The sequence below is a fragment of the Haemaphysalis longicornis genome, unplaced genomic scaffold (assembly GCF_048455015.1).
Source record: "Haemaphysalis longicornis isolate Haplotype H1 unplaced genomic scaffold, Haemaphysalis longicornis Haplotype H1 scaffold_15, whole genome shotgun sequence".
Lineage (NCBI taxonomy): Eukaryota > Metazoa > Arthropoda > Arachnida > Ixodida > Ixodidae > Haemaphysalis > Haemaphysalis longicornis.
The window spans coordinates 19,101,082-19,118,030 of NW_027526257.1; the positions used below are offsets into that span (position 1 = coordinate 19,101,082).

At 49.0% G+C, this 16,949-nt stretch overlaps 1 long non-coding RNA gene across 1 annotated transcript; it reads right to left on the minus strand.

Moving 5' to 3' along the window:
* Positions 1-2,030: 2,030 nt before the first annotated feature.
* On the minus strand, positions 2,031-3,558 carry LOC144165771 (uncharacterized). The gene is made up of 3 exons (XR_013321515.1): positions 3,452-3,558; positions 3,128-3,307; positions 2,031-2,063 (listed from the first exon to the last, which is right to left on the minus strand). It is a non-coding gene; the product is annotated as an uncharacterized LOC144165771 (long non-coding RNA).
* Between the last annotated feature and the right edge of the window lie 13,391 nt (positions 3,559-16,949).

The following is a 16,949-nucleotide window of genomic DNA, read 5'->3' on the forward strand; positions in this document are numbered from 1 at the left end:
AGCTCTGAGTAATGCATCATCCTGTATGTGCTTTCACAAGAATTGTGATGTAAATGTTATTCTAAGAAATGTGCATTTTATAGGGAGGCATTAAGAATGTTACCTGTAGTTAGAGAACGTATGGCGACACCCTGCTCCTCTAGTTTTACCATGGATCTGACAAGCCCTTCTTTCTCCATCGCCACGCAGTTTGGCACGCTTGCTGACTGGGAATGAAAAAAAAAGCATTTAAAGCATTAAAATGGTTCATGTGTACTTTCATAGGATGTATGTGCAAAGCGTGCAAGTAAAGTTTCTGTATGGTCATGTTCTCTTACCTCTTTAACCCTGATCTGCTCGCAGTGGATGATGCGGCTGAGCTGTGTGCAGAGGAGACTGTATGTGCAATACTTTGCACTGTAGCCCGGGGAATCCCAGCGGCCATCCCCTGCCAGGTCCACTGCCGTGCCAGCAACCCTCCGCACCAGCTGGTCCTGTTGCTCCTGATAAAGCTAATTGAAAGAATGCACCCATCTCTGTGAGAATTGGCACTTCAAAACAAGTGTGGGCATGTGAGAATGCCACTGGGAAGACAGATTTACTACTGCACTGTTTGCCAGTTTGTTAGCTGTGCTTTTTAGGGCCTGTTTTGTAGAAAATGCAGCCTTGCAAGGATGTGTACTTTTCAAATGCCTTTCTAAGTAGCGGCTTTTAGTCTTCGTGATATTTTTTTTTCCAGCCTCATAGGATAAGGCTATATCATCACTTCATGGATACATGTTTCACCGGTTTTAGATGCATAGCATTTATAAAGCAAGCAACACTCATTTTATGTCACGTTTGCAACCAGTGCACATGTTCATTTGTTCGCATGCACACAGCTCAAAAGTGGGAATAGGATCAATCTGTAAAGGCAATATTTCTCAGATGGTAAGGTGGCAAGTTGTCACAATCATTGCAGAGCAGATGATCTTGCTCGAGATGAAAGAGAAAATCTTGAAGCAGGTTGAATAATAAAATAGGCGAACACAACCTGTCCGAACTTAGTGCTACATGCAACCTAGACTGATGCATGAATAAAGCCGGGTCCCCTTCAGGGATTGCAAAAGCAGTGGGTGAGCACTATCGGAAAGCTGACAAGGAAAAAGCCAGCTTTGTTAGCAGAACAAGGGGTATGCATGGCGAGTGAACTATAGCAAACTCAAGCCAGTTTTGTATTTTTCCTATTACTCCATTTTTCCTCATCAATATATTGGTGTTTCTCCTGTTTTTGTATCTAGGGGTTTCTTCTTGCTTTCATTTCTTTACAAGTTGTTTCTTGGTGCATAATCAGCCTCAACTGTTTTTCTGCTGTAAATATATGGGGCGAAATTTGTATGTGCGTGGAACAATAAAAAAGCCTCTGAAAATGAACTAGATGTTGTAGCATGCTTCAATTACTTGTTGCGAGCCCTGTTACATGTAGTGCTGATGAAGGAAAATGGGGCCCTGATGCTTCCAAATCCATCTTAGGGATGATTGAAAATCTGCACTTGTATTTTGGGCACAGGTGTATATACTTAGCTCTCCTCTGGCAGTTTCCTGTTGATGGTAGCCAAGCCTTAATGTGCTGAGAGCACAGACATGACAGCCAGCTGTGCAGGCAAATGCATTTGTGCACAGGGTTGGCAGTAATCTGCTCTAACTGAACGCAACTGCAGCATGCCGTAATTTTTTACCTTTTTCACAGCAGGTAGCAAGTAGCCCCTTTGATAGTTGAAGTATGTCCTCTGCGTGATGGTTTGTATTTTGATAGATTGGAGAGCTCTCAAGAGGCAGCCACAGGACAGCCGGAGAAAAGGATGGCCGCTGCCAGGAGCACATTGCTAGCTGCTTTGTCGCCCAGCAAGGGCTGGCTCTGCCATGTGGTGCCAGGGCATGTCGAGTCAGGGCATTTACTGTTTACCCGGACCATGGAGCCCAGCACCTTGAAGTCGTTCTGGCAGGGCTTGTGACAGATGCGGCACACAGCAAGCAGTTCCCTTAAGTTGCTTTCGAATACCAAGAACTTCCGCTGATCTTGCGGTGTTTGCTCTGCCTGGTCACTGCAAGATGTAATGAACCGCTTAAGAGCCAAAGAATTCCATATGCCGGCAACCTTTGGACTCTTAGCTTGTCTTTGTTTTGGTTAATCAATGCCTTAATTTTTTTCTCATTGGTGCCTGAATACATGTAGCGTCTAAAGCACTGTGGCTTCGTGAAAAACCATTTTGTTCTTGCCCGGATCTTGGTACACATCGAAAATTTCAAGAGAGAATATGCCTTTACTGTCACCAAAGAGCATGCAGCAGGTATTCCTTGTTCGCAATCATTTTGATTTTTAATTACACCCCACATTATTTTTGCTATTTCTTCAACTTGCAACTACATAAATGATTTCTTTCTTTGTTAAGTAAAAAATACCTTTTTGAAGGGACCATGCAGGCAACACATATCCTTGTTTTATATTTAAAAGTATCAGCCTTTCGTCACTCACTCAACCTCATTCTTGACCCAAAGGACTGTTTTTACGTCAAATGTTGGAAATATCGACCAACTTTCAAATCTTTCATTACACAATGTTAGCATTGATGTCATTGGTGCGGCACCAAAAGCAGAATATTCAGTGTTTCAACTGTACGCTGGAATTCAAGCGCTGTCATCGAATGAACCAGAGGCCGCACAATATTTACACAGTCGTGTTTTCTGGCTTCACCTTTTTGGCGGCTCCCGCTAATCTGTACAAACTAGGTCCTACGCCATGCAGAAGGCAGTTCAAGTTAAAGAAAGTGTCTGGCGAGTGGCTACTCTTTCCCGCTGATTCCTTTATGACCTAGCTTGATTGAAGTTTGCATTAAAATTGACAGTTATTCTAGTGCGGCAATTTTCTGCATGAAGCAAGCTATTGTTTTGTCTTCATGGTTCCTCTGAAAGCAAGCACTTGTGCGGTTTCTGCTTAAAGCTAATGTGCACAGTACAAGGAGGGAAGGGTTAATGACATACCTGGCAAAGCTCAGTTCAGCAGTTAGGTGAAAAGTGGCATCGCTTTCTGCTCCTGGCTCCTGCTCGTCGACCTCCATTGTTATGTCATCCGTTATAGAACGCTCCACTTCTGGCAGCTGATCCTCACCCAGTTCCATTGCGTCTGCAGGCAGAGGGGTTGACTGACGTTCAGGCTGGAAGTCTGGGGGTACTGGTAAGGGAGAAGCATCCGCTGTTTGTGCTTCTTTTCTTGCCAGAAAAGATGGACACTCGTCGGTCTGCGTCCCCACTGCAACCCGAACCTTGGCCTCCAGGTTCACCTGCGTGGCTGTTGGTTAAATTAAATTACTGCACCGAAAACACAGCTAACTGCTCGGTTTCGCTGTTGTGGCATTTTTCAACCATCTATTAAATTGTTTCTCTGCATTCAAGCACTCCATGCAAGAGGTGTGGCCAATGGGGTCCTGCTTACCATTGTTCTTTGTTGAACCTTGCTGCTCAGTCTGTGTGGAAGCTTCCCATTGAAACACAGCAGTTTGTGTAGCTGTTGTATGCAGTGGTGGGTGGCAGGCACATTGGAAAGCTGGTGGCTGCAAAGCAGTTCATTTATTGTAATCAGTTATTTATAGAGCTCAGTTAGTAATATGGTCCCAGTCTGGGAGCATTGTGCCCAGAATGAAAGGGCGTGTCCTATTATCAAGACTTGTGATAGCTTGTGCAGCTCAATCGACTAAACTTTGAAGGAACAGCGATTCTGTGGTGATGGCTTTAATACCCATCCCTATACAGTGAAGCTGTATATGGATGGGGTTGCATGCATTTTTCTGGTTCACCAATAAAACCACACTCGACACCTCTTTGAGGATCTTCCTCCACTGAGAGGAACGGATCCCCCTAGTTGGTATTCGGCACTTTTGATGTTTTTCTCAAATAACTCACAGTAGGCATCGGTTCAGGTGAAGTGATACCAGAAGTTGCCGAGGTCGATGGCCTCTGCATGGTGGGTGGCTGTAACAAGGATGTTTAGTGCACCATTAGGTTCTAGTTTCTGTTCAGTGTTTATTCTAGAGCAATAATGTTTGTTCCTCGGACTATGTTGACCACTCATCATCTTGTCCATTGAAGCCGTGGCTATGTAGATCATTTAAGTGGGCTAAAAAATTCTTCATACATAATTTAAGGGTTTCAGCTTTCGGGCCACTATGTACAGTCATGGACAAATGAAACGTGAACACAAAAACATGAACCAGAACACAGAGATAGCGTGATTTCTTTCAATACAAGTGAATTGTTGCGTGGCTTTATTACAGTAACAAAGATTGAAAATGTGTCTTTCCAAATATACCACTAGCAAGCGTTTATGTTTTATCCACTATCTATATTTGATTTTGCGTGTTCCGTTTCACATTTTCATGTTCCCATTTCATTTGTCCATGGCTATACAAAGACTTGGTGTACAATGACCGAATAATCAAGTGAAGCTTGCATACCTCTGCAAATAAAAGAGCTATTCAAAGGGGTATTCCCTATGCAGCATATGCCAGTGCTATGCATGTTTTCTCTATGCAATGAAGCCTGGGGTTGCCAAGGACAAGGAAACAAGTATTTTTTTTTGCCTTGAGGTGACGAATAAGGTGACTGACTCATTGAAGCTCCGTCATGAGGAGTAAAAACAGCAGATGCACATTCATAAAAATACATCTGGAAAATGTTTTCCCAGCAATCACACTCGACTTGGGTGTGTTAACTGCATGGCAAGAAATTTCAAACGTAATCCTCATACACAAAAGAGGCACCCCCTCATTAAAATTTTTTTGGTAATGGTGTCGAACACCGTAATTTGTGCTTTCAGAATTGGTCACTAGTTCCTCTGGTTAGTAGGCTTTCTCCCGGGCAATTTCATTGTCTTTGCTTGATAATGTTTGTCTCGTGCGTTCTCATTTCAATCTTAATAATACGTCTTTTTTTAGATAAAAAGCTCCCTTACTCCACATGCAAACCCAGAAAATGCCTCGTCCCTCATCAACCTTCTCGCTGCTCAGCCAAAATATAGTCAGTGCATCGATGGTCCAGGGGTATAGAGGGAAAAAGCGTACACCACGAGAAAAGAGAGACGGGGAGAAGAAATACCTATTTCCAGAATGCTACGAAGAGCGATTTCACTGCTTCTAGGTTGGCGACAGTGCTGAGAAGCGTTCTGATAAAATTGTGCACTTGTTCATCATACACACTCAGCGAAAAAGTGGAGCTATGACTTCACAAGGTTCTCTCAACCATGGTATTTTTTTTCTTACATTTATCTTGCTTACAGCAAGTTTAGAGTAGTTGGTATTTTTCACAGCAAGCACTGTAATGGGAAATTTTCGCTATCAACCGTTTTCACGAAGACATTTTTTTAATTCGCCCACTTACCTAAAAAATGTAAACACGGCAGTGTGCCTGAGGGCATGCTGTATATAAATAACTTAAAATAAAAAAAAACTATCAAGAAACTAAAAAATACAAGTCGTTTCAATATTCTCAAGCCCCTGTTCGGAGATTAACACGGCTTAGCTCATGCCCGCAAGTATTTCACTGTTCGTACCCAGAAGGGCATTTTCATAGGTGACATTCATGCATAGCAAAAAAGTTTCTCGCTACAAAGGAGTGCTTACCGGCACGGGAGGAAGGTGCAGCGTCGGCATCGCCGTTGGTCTCAAAAGCACCCTGCTGGCGAATCCCATGGATTTCACCAACTCCGGGCTTCCTTGGTAAGCTTCGGCAGCAAAGTGCCGCCCACAAACGTAGACGCTCTTTCGTTTGTCCGTCACTGATAGCCCGATACGCAGTAGCCATGCTTGCCGCCGTTCGCTGTCGTTCGGTAAACTATATAGCACTCAAGTATCTGGCCCTTCGCTGGCTTTGCAGCCAAGGACTGCACAGCGACGTTTCGGTGGGCTCATGGAAAATGCGCTTCCCTCGCATTGAGTACGTGGCCAGCGTCAGCGCACAACTGATGCTTCCTCTCTGAAGGTGTGTGGAGCAAGTAGATCTCGGAGGCTCGTACGTCGCGCTTCGCGTATCACGGCGTTGCAGCGGTTGCTATCGGCGGCACGTGACTTTTTATCGGCGGCGAACTCGCAGCCGCAGGGGAGGATTGTGCGATGGTTCCCTTTGATGCACCCTGCACTGTTTATCGAAAAAGCGCTGTCTCAGATGTAGCCCCGCTGCAGTGCCGGCTGGTATTTTGCAGCGGTGGTAATTACTACCGGCGGAATGTCTCAAAGACATTTTAAACCGGCACAGAACCCGTGCACAACACGCGCCAGATCGGATCGCTTTATCAGAAGCGATGAACGGGGATCGAGGCAGAGAAAACCAGCGCCGCACTCGAACAGCGTGCACCTGTGTTCTGACAAGCTGCACCCAGATCTTGTGAACCGTGGTAATAGCTAAATATACCGCACAACTGCTGCTTCCTCTCTGAATTCTTAAGGTACGCGGAGCAAAGAGATCTCGGAGGATATCGTATACGTCGCTCTTCGCGTATCGCGGCGTTGCTGCCGTCTCGGGTATCAGCCGTCAGATTTGCGGCCTGGGCTTGCCCCTTCGCGGTGTACGTTCCGGCGGTTGCTATCGGCGGCACGCGCCTTTTTATCGGCGGCGAACTCGCAGCCGCACGGGGAGTGCGCTCGTTTTTGATGTACCGCGCAATCCAAAAAGCTGTGTCTCAGATGTGGCCCCGCTGGTGCCGGCTCTTATTTTGCGGCAGTGGTAATTACTACCGGCGGCATGTCTAAAAGACATTATAAACCGATAGAGAACTCGTGCACAACACGCGCCGGATCGGATCGCTTTATCGGTAGCGATGAACGGGCATCGAGGCACAGGGCAAACCAGCATCGCTTTCGAGCAGCGTGCACCTGTGTTCTGACAAGCTGCACCCATATATTGTGAATGGTGGCAATAGCTAAATATAGACGAACACGTTAACGTCTTAGCGTGATGCAGAAAGCAAGGTGCAGCCGCAACCCGCCGACGCTGAGCAGACGATCTCTTCGCCGGAAGTGCGTGTAAAAGCCGCCCAATAGCAGGATCTCTACCTCATGACGAACATCTGGGAATTGGTGACGTAGACATGTGAAGATGGCGGCGTCCAAAAACACGAAGGAAAGGGTGAAAAAAGGGACAAACTTTGGAACAAAAGTGTGAGCTTTCCGCTGCACGTAAAACAGTAATACGTGGCACAGCTGACGTTGACGACCCAATCTAACGATTGCGCTAGTTCGTTTAGTGTGCTCAAAATGCCTTTCAGGGCCCCTTTAAAGGTCTTTTTGGCGACGGAAGCAGATCGCATCCAGACATCATCGGGTCAGCCAAGTCGGCGGTCGCCAGCGATGTCGACGAGTACAAGAACCCTGTTCAGTCCCTCGCGGCTCATTTTAATGGCTCTTCGCACGAATCCAACCGTATGCAGTTCAGAAATATTCGTCAAGCAGAAACAGAATCAGCAATCGACTTCGCGCCCCGGGTGCAACATGTGCGTCGACAGTGCAATTTAGGCTGAGAAGAAGCATCCTCAATCGTCAACCAACTCATAGTGGGACTTAATTCAGAACGCACCAGGGAACACCTGCTGGGAGAAGGCCCGGTTCTGATTTTTGATAAAGCCCTTCAAGTTATGCAAAACATATCAGAAGTCCAGGTCTTACTTAAACAATATTGTGTAGCCAAGGAATTCGACGTCGTTCAAGTCATCAATGAGACGCAACAACAGCGCCCCATTTGTTTTCCACTTCGGGAGTCCTTACCCAAAATCTCCAGAAACCGAAGTACCTTACCCTCACATTCGGGACATAGCTTCGCCCGGACCAGTGGTCGGGTCTCTCCTCCAAGATGCGCCCGCTTTGGTAGGACTTGGCACCCCGTTCAACATTTCCCCGCTCTGGAGAAAACGTTTTTTCGATGCAGCAAAAGTCACGACTTCAGAAATTGCTGCCCACAACCTGCCCCTACCAGTCCGCCATCAACTCGTGCCACACGGCTTTCACGTCCACCGGTACGAAATATCAAGGCCCCACCCGACAACGATGAGGATATTGTCGTCGTCAACCAGCTGGGTCAACACGCGACTCCAACTCGTCAAGGGTTCTACGCTGATGTCAAGGTGAATGGCACGTTACTGTCCCGGCTCGCAGACACAAACTCAGCTGTCTCGATTTTTTAAGAATAAATTTTTCAACGTACCTATGTGCCGCAAAAGCTCTTGTAAATACACCTGTAATTCCTAAAGATTATTCTGGCGGTGTCATACCTGTGTCAGGATGTTTCACAGCGACTGCTCAGTTTAAAAATATTTAGGAAACTCTCCTATTTTATGTTGTGCCAAAAAAAGGTCTTTTCTAGGCATAGACGCCAGTTATGTGCTTCGTCCAATACTCGTAAGAGATAAGAGCGGATGCTGGCGAACCACTGCAACTCCTCTGAGACATGACATATCCCTACCTTAATATAACGAACGAGGTCGCTTCAAAGAGTTCCAACAGCTGTTTACGCCATGACTGGGCCACCCTAAGAATTATATACATAAAGCCAATGTACACTCTCGTATTAGGTCCAAGAAACTCAAGAGGCACCGTTTACCACTACCATTGCGAACAAGATTCCAACAAAAGTGACAAACGTCTTCAAGCTGACGTTATTGAGCGCATTTCTGCTTCAGAATGGGTATCTCCTATAGTAGTCGTTCGAGAGTGTGATGGCTCACTCAGAATATGCATCGACTTGCAATTACAAATGAAGAAGTTGTCGTTGACAGTTTTCCTCTGCCGCACATAAAGAAATTGTACAGTTGCTCCAGGGAGCCAAGCACTTCTATAAACTTGATTTACCATCCGCATATCGCCAAACGTTTTTACATATCGAAAGTCGGGATATCATGGCGTTCATAACACATAAGGGTCTATTTTATTTTAAACGAGTTTGTTTCTGCCTGGCATCCGCACCACCGGCTTTTCAAAAAATGATGCATAACATCCTTCAAGGTGCACTGAAGGGCAATGTAACATTGATAATATTGTTACGTGGCAAAGACGCGTAAGGGGAAGCTATCTATAAGTCCGAATAAGCTGGGAAGCACTGGATTGGGCAGCAGCGTGAGTCCAGGGCCAAGCGTTTTCGATCTCGTCGTCTTCTATCAGCGGCGCAGCGCCCACCACATGTTTGGTGCGAACAGGGATTGCCCCGTCACATGACGCCCGGCGGAAGAGGCACCGTTTCGGTGCTGTCTAAGGAGAATTGGTCAGCGGGAGCTGATATGGCTTGAGGCGGGCGACATGGACAACACTGGTAGGCTAGACAGTAGAGGATGCGGCCCAAGTAGGGACATTAGGAGCGACCTCACACGTCACATCTGTGACGCGACGCAACACTTTGTTTGGACCAGAATAGGGTTGGAGCAGTTTTTCGGACAAGCCAACACGACGTGCAGGGGACCAGAGCAGGCCGAGGGATCCCGGAGGAAAGTGGACCGCGTGGTGACGTTCGTCGTACCGTGTCTTTTGTGAGACTTGCGAAGCAAGAAGCTGATCGCGAGCCAGTTGACGAGCTTGATGGGCGCGAGTGATAGCATGGCGAGCGTATTCAGAGGAGCAGGAAGGAAGGAGCAAGTCCAAAGGCAAAGCCGGTCCACGGCCAAACAGTAGATAAAATGGGGAGAATACGGACGTGTCATGGCGGGAGATGTTGTACGCGAAAGTTACGAATGGTAATGCAAGGTCCCAGTCTCGGTGGTCCGGTTCAGGCGTCCGGTTCACGCGTTCGGTGAGGCCATTAGTTCGCGGGTGATAGGCCGTGGCAAGCTTGTGTTTCGTCGAGCAAGAGCGGAGGATGTTGTCGATAACTTTGGACAGAAAGTTTTTCCCGCGGTCAGTTAGAAGGTGGCGGGGCGCGCCGTGGTGCAGAAGGACGTCGTAAAGAAGAAAGTCAGCGACGTCAGTCACGCAGCTTGTTGTAAGGGCGCGGGTGATGACGTACCGCGTGGTGTAATCTGTCGCAACGGCGACCCACCGGTTTCCCGCTGAAGACAGTGGGAAGGGACCAAGTAAATCGAGACCCAAGCGGAAGAACGGCTCATAGGGAATGTCGATGGGTTGAAGTTCTCCAGAAGGAAGTGTGGAAGGTTTTTTCCGACGCTGGCAGCTGTCACACGAGGCAACGTAGCGGCGTACAGATCGGTAAAGGCCAGGCCAGAAGAACCTACGCCGCACTCGATCATAAGTTCGGGTTATTCCTAGGTGGCCTGCGGTGGGTATGTCGTGTAGCTGGTACAGGACGGTCGAACGCAAGTGGCTGGTCACAACGAGGAGGAGGTCCGGACCGTCAGCACGGAAGTTATGGCGGTATGAGACGCCATTTCGTAGGGTGAAGTTGCGCGTGGAATTATCGGGTGATGAAGACGTAAGTCGTTGAATGAGGGAACGGAGCGACGGGTCGCGGCGCTGCTCGTCACCGATGTGTAGAAAGTCTGATATTGCGAACACGCAAGGGACATCACTAGGCGGGGTGGCCTCAGGGGGCTGAACAGGGTGACGTGAGAGGCTTTCAGCGTCTTTATGCAAGCGACCCGACTTATAGGTGATGGAAAACGTATACTCCTGCATACGTAATGCCCAGCGACCAGGTCTTCCGGTGGGGTCTTTCAAGTTGGTAAGCCAGCACAGCGCATGGTGATCTGTGATGACTTTAAAATGTCTGCCGTACAAGTAGGGACGAAATTTTGCGAGGGCCCAGACAAGAGCAAGGCACTCGCGCTCTGCAACGGAATAATTGCGCTCGGACTTCGACAGCAAACGGCTGGCGTACGCAATCACGCGGTTTTGGCCGGCTTGCGATTGGGCCAATACGGCGCCGATCCCGTGGCCGCTGGCGTCGGTACACACTTCGGTGGGAGCAGAAGCGTCGAAGTGGCCCAAAATTGGCGGTGACGTTAGGAGGGAAATCAAAGTGCCGAATGCTTGGGCTTGATCGGGACCCCATGTAAAAGTGGCACTGTTCTTCAAAAGGTCCGTGAGAGGACAAGCGACGTGGGCAAAATTTTCTATAAAGCGGCGAAAATAGAAGCAAAGTCCGAAAAAGCTGCGGACATCGTGAGTCGAGCGTGGAACGGGGAAATCGGTGACGGCTCGAACTTTGTCGGGGTTGGGCTGAACTCCAGAGGCGTCTACCAGGTGCCCAAGAATTGTTATCTGGCGGTGGCCAAAGCGACACTTCTTGGAATTTGGTTGGAGACCAGCGCGTCAAAATATTTCAAGGATATCTGACAGGCACTCCAGGTTTGTCTCAAATGTGGGTGAGAAGATGATGACGTCGTTTAGATAACATAAGCACGTGGTCCACTTAAAACCGCGCAAAAGGGAGTACATTATTCTGTCGAATGTGGCCGGAGCATTGCACAGACCAAATGGCATTACGCGGAATTTGTAAAGGCCATCAGGGGTCACGAATGCAGTCTTTTCGCGGTCTTGCGCATCAACGGCTATCTGCCAGTAACCAGATCTCAGGTCAATCGACGAAAAGTATCTGGCACCAAGCAGGCAGTCGAGGGCGTCGTCTATGCGCGGAAGGGGAAAGACATCTTTTCTCGTGATCTTGTTTAAATGCTGATAATCCACGCAAAAACGCCACCTGCCGTCTTTCTTCTTGACTAAAACGACAGGGAATGTTCACGGACTAGAATACGGTTCAATGATGCCCTTGCTGAGCATTTTCTCGAACTCTTGTTGGATCACGAGGCGTTCAGAATGAGATACGCGATATGGCCGTCTTCGCACCGGTGCTGCATCCCCAGTGATGATGCGGTGCGTCACAGCGTGTGTCGTACTCAGTGGACGGCTGCCTAAATCGAAGATGTCTTTATAGGACGTCAAGAGAGAACGAAGAGCGTCGGCGTCCATTTGCGAAAGATCGGGTGCGATCATCGCTGCGACTTCATTCGCTGGGACTGATGCCTGCACAGTGGGACCCAAACAAGGCGTCACGGGCTCTAACGGGGTAGTGGCGGTATGTGATTCCAAAGGGCAGAGTGACGAAAGTGCCATTCCTTTCGGTAAAACTTCAGGGAAGGAACCGAAGTTGAGGAACTGGAAACAGGTCTTGTTGTCAACAATAGTGACTATAGTATGCGGCATAGTAACATTGCGTGACAAAAGCACGTCCAGAAGAGGTGAAACGACGTAGTCGCCGTTTGCAACAGGGGAGGACGGGGATAAGGAGATGTAGCTGACAGCGTTTGGGGGCAAACGAACGTGTTCGGTGTTGCGACAGCGCGGCTGGGGTGCGTCGGAAGAAGGAGGGAGAGGAAATTGGAGGCGGAGGAGTCCAGTAGAAAAGTCGATGAGAGCGGAATGCTCAGAGAGAAAATCAAGGCCCAGAATGAGGTCATGAGGACAGTGTTCGAGTACGGTAAACAGAACGGCTGTTTCTTGGTCAGCGATGCGTATGCGAGCTGTGCACATTCCGACGACCGGAGGCCTGCTGTCGTCGGCGACTCGAACTACACGGGACGTTGGCGGCGTAAGGACTTTGTGGAGACGGCGGCCAAGGCTCGAATTCATGACGGAAATATGGGCACCGGTGTCGATTAGAGCTCGTACTACAACTCCATCGACAAGGACTTCAAGTAAATTGTGTATAGTCGGCAAAGTCTGTAGAGGATTTACGGGCCGGGTCCTTGATGCAGCGTCACCTCCTTGAGCTGCATGACTTATGTTTTCTGGAGGGGTCGGGAGTAGTCGGCCATGGCGGAGGGGCGGCGAGGCTGCGGTGATCGGGACTGGTGGCGTTGCGGCGACGGCGATCGGTTCATTCGGGTGTTGGGACTGGTAGAGTTGGGCGGGTTGAAGTCACTGCGGGAAGAGAAGCAGTTTTGCCGGTCATTGGAGTAGCCAAAGGACGGTCGAGTACTGTAGTTGGCGTAGCCGTTGCGGAAGGTCGGGGGTCTGCGGTTGCGACAGTACCGGGCAATGTGGCCGACTCCAGAGCAACTGAAACAAATCGGTTTGTCGTCTGGTGTACGCCACTCAGTAGGGTTCCGGCGGGGGTAGCGGGAAGTAGGATAGTCGATGTGGGTACCGGGAGACCTAAACGGTCGTTGGAAAGTAGAGCCAATCGCGCACACAGGGTGAAGGCCCATGTTGGCTATTTCGTCGCGGACAATGGCTTGGATGGCGGAAACGGTGTGGAGCTCGTTCCGATGCGGCCCGTATGGCACCGCAGTAGTAGAGGCCATAGCCTCCAGTTCCCGGCGCACGATTTTTGTTATATCTGCAGACGGCGGAACGGGATCTTGAAGGCGTGAAATACGGGCTGGTGGACGTCCATCTTCACATGAAGATGTAGCTGCTGTGTGCGGGAGCCTTGTGAGGTTGTGGGCGATATGGCGTCCTTTGGCCTCTTCGAATCGACGACATTCCGTAATGATGGACTCCACTATGGCACAGTCTTTGCACATAAGAAGGTGGAATGCATCATTCGCAATGCCCTTGAGTATGTGGCCTGCTTTATCGGTCTCCGTCATGGTGCTGTCAGCCTTCGAGCAAAGGGCCAAGATGTCCTGGATATAAGCGACCTAAGATTCGGCCGACGTCTGGGCGCGCGATGCGAGCTCCTTTCGGGCAGCAAGCTGACGGCCAAGAGGCTTTCCGAATACCGCTCGCAGCTTCGTTTTAAACACCTCCCAACTGGTCAGTTCGGTCTCGTGCGTCTCAAACCACTTGCGCACGGGACTTTCCTCTTTCAGATAGAAGATCGCATTCGCCAGCATGATGGTAGGGTCCCACCTGTCGTGAGCGCTAACACGCTCATAGAGGCTGAGCCAGTCGTCGACATCAACGTCGTCTTTTCCGGTAAAGAGGCCAGGCTCCCGGGGATGAGACACGATGACGAGGGGTGTCGTCGACGCGGTCGCTCCATCGGTCGGCATGGTGACACGAGGAACCGAGCGTCCACTACGAAGCTCCGTGGTGGGTGGAGCTGGTGGAGCACGCCCAGGCGAGGGTACGGGATGAGTTGTTCACTCAAACTCCGCAACCTCCACCAAGGATGTTACGTGGCAAAGACGCGTAAGGGGAAGCTATTTATAAGTCCGAATAAGCTGGGAAGCACTGGATTAGGCAGCAGCGTGAGTCCGGGGCCAAGCGTTGTCGATCTCGTCTTCTTCTATCAGCGGCGCCGCGCCCACCGCATGTTTGGTGCGAACAGGAATTGCCCCGTCACAATATTGTTACAGTGTTAGGTACAGAATCATCACTAGGTTGTCTGTTACGTTAGTCAGCAGTCAATCGCCTGTGTAGTGTACGTCCCAGTGGAACCGGGAAGAGGCGCTATACTGGCACCTAGAAGAGGAGGGCGAAGATTTTTCCCCGGCTCGCTGCTCACCGGCCTCTATAGTACCACGTCAGGCCTGCGGTTCCCCACGAGTTGTAAATAAAGCCCTGATCCACGTAGTACACCCGTAGCATCTGGTGGAGTTACGTGGTATTTGTCGTCCTGGACGAGGGGGAACCACTAAATTTTTGACGTAGCAGGCGTGTTGCTGGTATAACTCCGGAAGAAGCGACAAAGCCAACGGGGTTGACGGATGCCACCTCTTCTGGAAGGGTCGGAGTCTGGGCTCATAATAGAAAACCACGCATGTTTAAAGGATCTATCGAGGAACACGCAGAATACTAGCTCAAGTACTACCAGCGAATCAGCAAGTGCAACTGGTGGGACGCTCGCGAACAGCTCGCGAACGTGGTCCTCACTTTGGACCTTACCACATTTGTGTGGTTTCACAATCACGAGCACAGATTCGATACGTTGGACAGTTTCGTGAAAGAGGTCCGGGCGAGCATTAGCGACACGGCTGCCCGAAAGAAGAAGGCACATCAGTCTCTTGCGCAGAGAGCCTAAGTCCTGGGCGAATCTTGCCCCACATACATTCAGAAGTAGTAAAACTGTGCAGCCTCGTTAATACTTCGATGCTAGGCGAGGACAAAATGGGCCACCTACTTAAAGGTATTGCTGAGGACGTTTATAATTACATCATTACTAAGAAAAACCTGGCGTCAGCTCTGGATGTAATTCGCCATCGCCGCGCGTTCGAAACCCAAAAAATTTGACTTATCAACCCCAAGTTTCTATGCCAGGCGAACCTGACTTCTGTTGCCAGCGGGGACGACGGCTCGACTTCTTCCGAGGACATAGCTTCGGTGGTGTGTCGCATCATTACAGAAGAAAGCACACAGCAAAGTTTCTGCCGTCACCAAACCTTTCAACGGTGCGCTCTTCCTCATCCAGTATTTCGGCAATGCACTGTGCAAGCCGCCCAGAGTCACTCTCAGGTTCATTGGGTTCGAGCAGGGAATTGGAATGAGCGTACAGCTTACAATGAAGACAATACCAGGCGTACAGCTTTCAGTCCTCCAACTCGAGAGTATAAAAATTACATCGAAGAGCCAACCCTTTACGCATCTGTCGGCTACTCCCGACCACGTTGTTTCTTTAGGAAAACAGGTCGCATTTTGTGAACAGTGCACCTGCTACAACTGTGGTATCCGTGGTCACATTTCCCGTTTTTGCTCTTTCAAAACCAGTCTTGGACCAAAAGTTGTGTTTTCCTGTGGCCGAAAGATTCAGTATCGTGCCGTCGGAGGCGAGCGTTTGTTTCCAGTTGGAATCTGTTCAGCGACGGTTTTTGTGGCGAAGACAGTTTTCGAACGGAGGTCATTGTTTTTGACCAGGCCACTCATCACGTTATATTGGGGATCGATTTTTTACGTGATTGCAGTGCAATGTTGGACTGCGGAACTGGCAAAATTTTGTTCCGAAACATAACTCTACCTACCTATTTAGAAGAACGCTGCAATCACACTAAAGACCTGTTTTCTGTTCCCGATCACGTTCTGCTGACTCCTAAGACGGCTATGTTTGTCTCTGTAAAGTGCGAAACATTCAGTCGAGGGTTCTACGAAGTTCTGCTGGAGGCGGATGCAACAAACGCCGTTAGGAAAAATGTGCTGATACCCCGTGGTTTGGTTGATGTGATGGATATATGGTGCGGCGTTTGGGCGGTGAACGCTTCCAGTGAACCAGTACTTTTGCCCCGTGGACCTAAACTCGCTCGTTCCGACGAAGACGTTCCAGTAACAATTCATGCGGTGAATAGGACGCCAGGCGCGACTACCAACAGCACAGACAACACCACCCAACTCGAGCGCATAATATATACCTCGCTTCCTTCTCATAAGCAGCAAGTGTTACTTGAGGTGCTTACCCGACATTCTGCGGTATTTGATTTTGCTTGGGATGTCCACGAAACTTTACTGCCGGCGTCACGCATGCCATATCAGAATATCACTGAGAATACGGCACTGATTCGTCAAAAGCCATACCGTGTGTTCCCTTATGAGCACAGGGTAATAACTGAAGGGACGCAGCAGATGCTGAAAAAAAGGGTCCTCCGGAAGTCTTCAGGTCTGTGGGCCTCTCCTGTGTTTCTTGTAAAGAAGGATAACTTTTGGTGTTTTTGTGTAGATTATCGTAGATTAAATACTGTGACAAAAAAGATGTGTATCTGCTTCCGCGCATTGATGATGCCATCAAATGCCTACATTCAGCGTCGTACTTTTCTTCGGTCAATCTCCGGTCAGGCTACTGGCAAGTCCCAGTGCACCCATTCGACAAAGAAAAGACGGCCGTCGTGACGCCTGATGGTCTCTTTGAGTTTAATGTGATGCCTTTTGGATTATGTAATGCGACCGCTACATTTACGCGCTTTATGGACACCGTTTTGCCTGGCTTAAAATGGGACATCTGCATGTGCTATCTCGACGATGTCATTATTTTCGGGAGGTCATTTGAAGAGCACAACAGAAGGCTTGCCATCGTCTTTGATCGCCTCGAGGAAGTGGGATTGGTGCTTAACTCAAAAAAGTGTCATTTCGGAGAGA